This window comes from Nothobranchius furzeri, chromosome 1 (genome assembly GCF_043380555.1).
Source record: "Nothobranchius furzeri strain GRZ-AD chromosome 1, NfurGRZ-RIMD1, whole genome shotgun sequence".
Classification (NCBI taxonomy): Eukaryota; Metazoa; Chordata; class Actinopteri; order Cyprinodontiformes; family Nothobranchiidae; genus Nothobranchius; species Nothobranchius furzeri.
Window position 1 is genome coordinate 27673496 of NC_091741.1, and position 6829 is coordinate 27680324.

At 42.9% G+C, this 6829-nt stretch overlaps 1 long non-coding RNA gene across 1 annotated transcript; it reads right to left on the bottom strand.

Annotated features, from left to right (window-relative positions):
* Positions 1–823: 823 nt before the first annotated feature.
* On the bottom strand, positions 824–1614 carry LOC139070790 (uncharacterized). Its single transcript, XR_011521245.1, has 2 exons — positions 1123–1614; positions 824–1054 (listed from the first exon to the last, which is right to left on the bottom strand). It is a non-coding gene; the product is annotated as an uncharacterized lncRNA (long non-coding RNA).
* Between the last annotated feature and the right edge of the window lie 5215 nt (positions 1615–6829).

The window sequence follows — 6829 nt, forward strand, 5'->3', positions numbered from 1 at the left end:
CAAAAAATATCCAAACAAGAATACACACACGCTACAACTAATGGTCTAAGTTGAGAGACTGAAAATGGTGGAACAGTTTCCAGGCCAGACCGAGGCTCTACTGAGGCCTTTCCCCGGAGCTAGCTCTGTGGTCACGTGGGTCTGATGCTCATTAATTATACAGAATTTTAGGCTTTTAATACACTTAAACAGAAGAGTGAGAAAAAAATCACCCCCCTCAGAGTTGTCATGAGTGTAAACTAGATCATTTAAACAAAAAAAACATGTTTTGGTACCAGCCTGTAAACATGTTTATTTCTGCTGTGAAGTTGGTATTTTTAACATGGGAGTCAATGAGGATTTACTCGCTTCTGACACCAGCCCCCAGTGGATGAGGGTGGAACTGCAATTTATTTCACTTCCGGGATTGCTTCATTTTTCCCACCCGCATTGTGGGGGCTTGGTATTTATGCTCACATTCACTTTGATCATCTCTTTGTTGGAGGCAGAACACGTTTAACCCTCTGATGACCATAAATATAACTGGGCCGCCTGGTATCTTTAGTTTTATGAGTGTAAAATGTGATTAATATGCAAAATGTTTCATTTAACACAGATATCAGCTCACCAATTCTCACTGGGACGAGCCGGCTTAAGGAAACCCAAGAGTTTCCAGCAGCTGCGTTGTTATTGCCCACTCGGTGTGGTCTCCACCGCAAATGTTAGCCGGTACAGATTATGGTTTGGTTTACTCTGGCTGCACCATGGTGCGACTGACAATTAATGCACAATAAGTTACTAGAAGACATCTATATGAAGAGAGTGTGTTATTTTCAAAGCAACATCCAGGTTCTCATTTTTATTCTCCGTTCAAAAAGGAGCCATGTGTGTGTGATCATCGTTGTCAAAGATGGCCGCCTCAGTTTAACATTAGAAGACACTAAATGTCATGTCTGGGTTAAGTTTCTTGACCCACAACATGCAGAATCACTCAGAGACAAAAAGTAAAAGTTATTTATGAAGATGGGATGAGGATGAAGAAGAGGGTCGGAGATCGGGCGGGTCCAGTAGTGTTCTGTGGCAGAGATAATGGTGAGTAAGTGTACAACAGGCAGGGAATGAACGAGGTGAGTGGAGGCTTACGGTTTCCAGTATGACAGGGGAGCTTAGAGAGGGAGGCAAGTCAGGTCTGGCTGAGCGAGATGATCCGTGGGTGGAGGCGAGAGCTGGGAGCTGAGCACCAGGAGTCCAAGAGTTGAGCGGGCAGGTGAGCGTTGGAGAGCAGGCTGTCAGGGGAAGCAGCGTGGCTGGCAGACAGAGATCCACAAGTTCCTTATTTCCTTGGGGTGAGCAGTCAGACGAACGAGGGTACCTGGGAGGTGGTCGGAGGAACAGGACAGGTGAGTACAAGCCTTAGCAGGCATTTCAGGAGGAAGCTGGTCTAGAGCTGGCGAGCTACTACCCAGTCAGAGCAATCATCCGGCACTGTTGAATTGTCACACAGCTCCTTAAATCCCCTGACCACTGATGAGGAGATCCACAGCAGCTGCTGTCCGGGACACGCCCACCTGCAAACAGAAAAACTCAGGAGATGGAGGTTAGCTCAGCACAGACCGTGACACTAAAAGGTTTTAATTTGGTTACATTTACACACGCCGATGACAAATTTAGTGTTTTACTAGCTGAGAGTCCTTTATTTTCAACATCTGGCCAAATTAGCTCTGATTCCATCATTTCTCAACACAAGATGGTATGGGCCTTTGGTTTTGATTTTAGATGTCTGAAAGGTTCGGTTTGATTTCTGCTTTAAGTGGCGGGCCGTGAAAACAATTTTAAGAGTCAAATCTAAGTCGGACGCTTTTCCTTTGTGAACTGATAAAAAAAAACATTTTTGAGGCTAGAAAGAAAAATTCTGAGAATATGTTTTGCTTTATTTACACTAGAAACACGGTTGTTGACATGGGAGAAATATGAAAGCTACAAAACTGTTGACTCCTCCTGAAATACCTTTTCAGCTGGTTATAAGTCATGAAATCAAGACTAAAGAGATGTAACACATGTTTCGCCTTTTCTGGCCTTTCGGTGCTTCCACAGGACGGGCCGTCCGTGTGTGTACTGTGATGCTGTTATTGGTTTTATTTGTGTGTGTTACTCTGTGCGCTCCTGGGTTTCCATCAGGATGAGTTCGCCCGGAGGCTGTCCAGGCTGCGAGACCAAGTGTCGTAATAACCTGGAGGGAAGAGAGAGAAACAGGAAGTGGAAAAGAAGAAACAAACTCACTAACGATAACAGAGGATAACAGGCCTGACTGTGCCATGTGCCTCTGTGTGATCTTCAGCCTCACGGCTTTCTTCTCTTGAGAGTAACACAAGTATGACTCCGGTCAGAGAGGACGTTTTCCGCGTTACGAGGGAGCGACCTCATCATCCTCATTTGACATTTCTGCTGTTTATCAGCAGATCTGTGAAATGTGGAGGAAAACTGACTGTATTGTGTACAGCTAATACCTCATCCTGAGCTAGGGATGGACAATATATCGGCATCAATATCGGTATCGGCCGATGTTAGTCGTTTTTTAACATGTCGATATCGTTTTGATAAATAAAAGCGGGCTGATATTAACAACCAATATTTTTTCCATCTTGTTACCATTTGTGTGTCTGTTTCAGAGGGGTGTGTGTGTGTGTGTGTGTGCACGTGTTTAGTTGTGTGATAGTGATTGTGGTGTGTGTACATAATGATGCAAATTCAGCTTTAATCATTTTCATTCTATACAAAATCTGCTGCTTTTAGAAGCATTAATGTCAATATATCGGCTATCGGCCATAACTGTGATCTTAATATTGGATATCAGCCCAAAAGTTTCATATCGGTGCGATTTATTTATTTATTTATTGATCTATCTTTCTTCCTAGTATTCTCGCAGTTTGGTGTTTTATTTTTTTGGCTGATGACATAAAAAGGAACAGCTTTTGCCACAACGTGATCAATGCATCTCTTTGTTTACGTTTTGTTTACATCAGACCTCGCGTGAAGCACGGCGCTCGCCCTAACGAGACTGAAGTCACTGTTCTCCTCCTGTAGCCAGGCCGGACTCTGCACCTGAAAACAGTAAATGAGTTTAAGAAGGCGTGGCTTAGATTCTCAACACGCCATCTTTGTTTTCTTTGTGCTGCTCTTTTTTTTTTTTTTTTCCTCCTCCAACAGGGAACAGATGAGAGGTCAAAGGTGTCACCTGTGGAGGAAGTGGCCTTCTGCCGCTCGCATGCCAGTGCTCCATTACACACACACACACACACACACACACACACACACACACACACACACACACACACTCCACCGTGTCGTGGTTGAAGCACATCTCAGCTGCGAGCCATTACAGGTGCTGTCCAATCACACTACATGACCACCCCCTCAGCCTCTGAGCTGATGGAAGCTCCCTGGAGTGACGCCCAGTCACCTTTGACCCTCATTGTGTCCTCACTAATCACCATCAGCACACACTCCACAGCATCCACAGCCATCATCAGAGCCCCCCACCCCCCAGACTGACGCAGGTCTTTATTCTGCAGATTACTCGTCACTTTGATGAGTTTTGGTGCTGGTTGCGGTCCGGCGTGCACGCGCCTCCTCGGCTCCTCTGTTCTCGTGAGGAGTCGACCTCAGTGATCCAGCAGCTGTCTGTCATTTCTCCCTGTAGTTAAATCATCTGACATTAAAATTCCTCGTCCCTCTGCTTTAAAAGGTCCAGAGTGTATTGGTTCTGAATCTATTTTTAACCCTTTGTGACTTTCGTCTCATGTTTCCACATGATTAAAGTCTGTCAGAGCCCATTTCTCTGATCTGCTCGTCCCAACATGAAGGCTGGGATGCTTCCACCAGATGTGGAGGAGCAACCCCATAGAGGCGCTGGGGTGGGGGGTGTTGTTCATGAGCAGGTCAGATAGGTGTTGAAACCTGGTGGCTCTGCCTCTCAGTGCCGTCATCACCTCCCAGTCCCGGTCCGTCCCCTCTGTCCAATCATCTGTTTGCGCCCCAGTGGCCAGAGCTGGCTGGACCTCTATGACCCAACAGATAACACGCAGCTGAAAATGTATATTTAAACTTGATTCAAATTAAAATTACAAAAAAATAACACTTTTATTGGTTACTAATGAACAAATATTCACTTTTAGAGCCAAATCTACCTTTTAATTAAAAGCTGAACATGTGATTTATAATTTAAAATTCAACTTTCTAAAAAGTTCTAATTTTAAAGTGTGTGTGTGTGTGTGTGTGTGTGTGTGCATGTGTTTTATACATTGTGAGCACAAATAGCCAAAGTGTTGTCCAATAGTCCAAATTTTTGTTTAACATCTCACAGAAATCATTTTACTTCATATTCTTCTCCAAACTAGTTTTTAAAACAGAAATGAAATGTTTAGAGACATATGTAAAGTATAAAATCATTTTTTCCCCATGTTTTTATTCCACTGTTGATAATCTGGACTAAAATCAGGCCAGTTGTTTTTTTTTACATCAACTTTAGTTTCCAAGTATTTAAATATTACCATCAAATTGTGTCGTTCAAGTTAATTTTTTATGGATTTACTTTTTTTTCAAATTCTACCGTAGAATAAACAAAAACATGACCAGAAAGACATTATTTGTTTTTCTTTACGCATTTTAGTGAGTTTATTCTCCACCGAATTTAAATTAAATTCCAACTAAAACTGATTCCGAATAAGTCCCACTAATTAAAACAGATCAGTGCATCAGAACCTGACCTCTAACATTGTGACCCTGTAAAGTCAGTCAGGGAGAATAAATTAATAACTGTTATCAATGTAAATTATAAAACACACCTAAAATGAAGCTTCTTAGATTATTTTCTAATTTGAGGCTTTAATTTTGGCGGTCCAGGATGTTTTTAAGAGTTTACATATAAAGGTTTTCTAAAACAGGTAAAGGAGTCTCTACCTCCTGTCTTCTCGCTCATCTTCCTCCTACGTCTACGTCTTCACCAGCCGCGAAAGGTCAGGTCAGACACAGGAAGCCGAGCCGTTTGGTTCTGCTCGGATATCGATGGGCATGTGTGACCAATCACTGCTGTTCACGGCTTTCCCCAGTCCCCAGCTGCTGCTGCTGTGTGTGTGTGTGTGTGTGTGTGTGTGCGTGTAATTGTTCCCGATCAAGGCTGCCTGCAGTTTGCACTCACCTCCTGACCATTGCACACCATCAGATGTGTTAAAGTAACACCAGTTTCCTGCTCCTCCGTTCTACTGGTGGAAAATGGAATTATAACTTTCATAAACATTTCATTTCATTTCAGTACAGCCTTTCCAACGTCAGACAGACAGCACATAAATCACATAAACAGCATCAGGCTTGCTGTGGGCATAAAGAAACGATGACGGGGGCACAGACAGGGCCAGATTAACACTTTGTTGTACCCTGGGCAACAATATTCAAGGGCCCCATCATCACGACCCAAGGATCACCATATTATGGTCACTTACAGAATATTTTACTGTAATATGCAGTAAATATACTCAATACTTGAATACCTGACATCACGTAACCCTCTCAGGGTAAACTTTGACCCACCTCGTGTGGACTGACCAACGAGGAGAGAGTCTTAACTTGAGGCCCTCTCTTCATTGGTCAGTCTGCATGAGACTGACTCTCAACTGACGTTCAGTCGTAGGCAGCGAAGCGTCTCTGTGCAGCGCAAAAGCCCGGGTGGACAGTTTGTTTAATGTAGGGTGATCATATTTCCATTTCCAAACAAGAGGACAGGGGATCTGTGCCTATGACGTCACACTATGGCAACGCCACACAAACCACATTGGGACCCATTTTTTGTAAGAACTAAATTAATATCAGATTCTGCCAATAAAAGGGCTCTAAAACAATTCATATGTAAATATTTAGCATATTTATTGCAAAATCTCATTTTTCTGCTTTAGTGCTGCAACAAGGTTTTATTAATAATAAATTATTATACCTTTTGTTTTACTACAGCATCGGTACGCTTCCTGTGCACAGATTATTAAGGATGCTTGTTTCAGCTGTGAGATTAGACGATAGGATCAATGAAAAAATAAGTTGTCACACACTCCATGGAAACTTTCAGAGAATCCACAAATAGTGGCTTTCAAACGGTTTTGTTACTTTTTGCAAGTTTAGAAAAGAAGCAGATGAGACAGCATGTCTGATAATTTAGTTTTTCATCTGATAACATTAGAACATGTCAGTAATGTCTGAGGGGCTTTTATGAACACTGTATAACTAACACTACTGGAGAGGGTATGAATTACACAGAGGCTTCTGGGGAGCCCAGTTATGAGGGGGGGGGGGGTGAGGGGGGGGGGGGGGCGTCATTTAGCCTTGGCCCCCAAAATGTCTTGAAACGGCCCTGGGTGTGTGACTGAGTTTTGAAGGTGGTCTGAATTGTATCAGATGTATAAATATGACATGTGTATAACTTATTGTTTTATACTGGTAAAAACGTGTAGTGGAGATAAATCTACCTACATTTTACTTTTCAACACTTTGTTTTGTTTTCTTGTTTTTATTGAACTATTTCCTGTCCTGTCTGTCTCTCATCTTCCTGCATCTCCTCTAAACTCTCCAGAAAATCTGTTGCCTGGATTCTTACTTTTTCACCTCATCAGTTACTTCTGAGCAGATCAAAGGGATCTCCTGACCGCAAAGCGGAGAGCGCGTTTCGATGCTGCGTCAGTGAGGTGAAATCACCGCAGCACAGATGATGAGCTCCGCAGTAGCAGAGCGCTTCAGGCACAAATAAGACAGAAAGTAGAGAACATGTGGGACGTGTGCTAATTATAGTTTTTTGGTTGCGCCACTT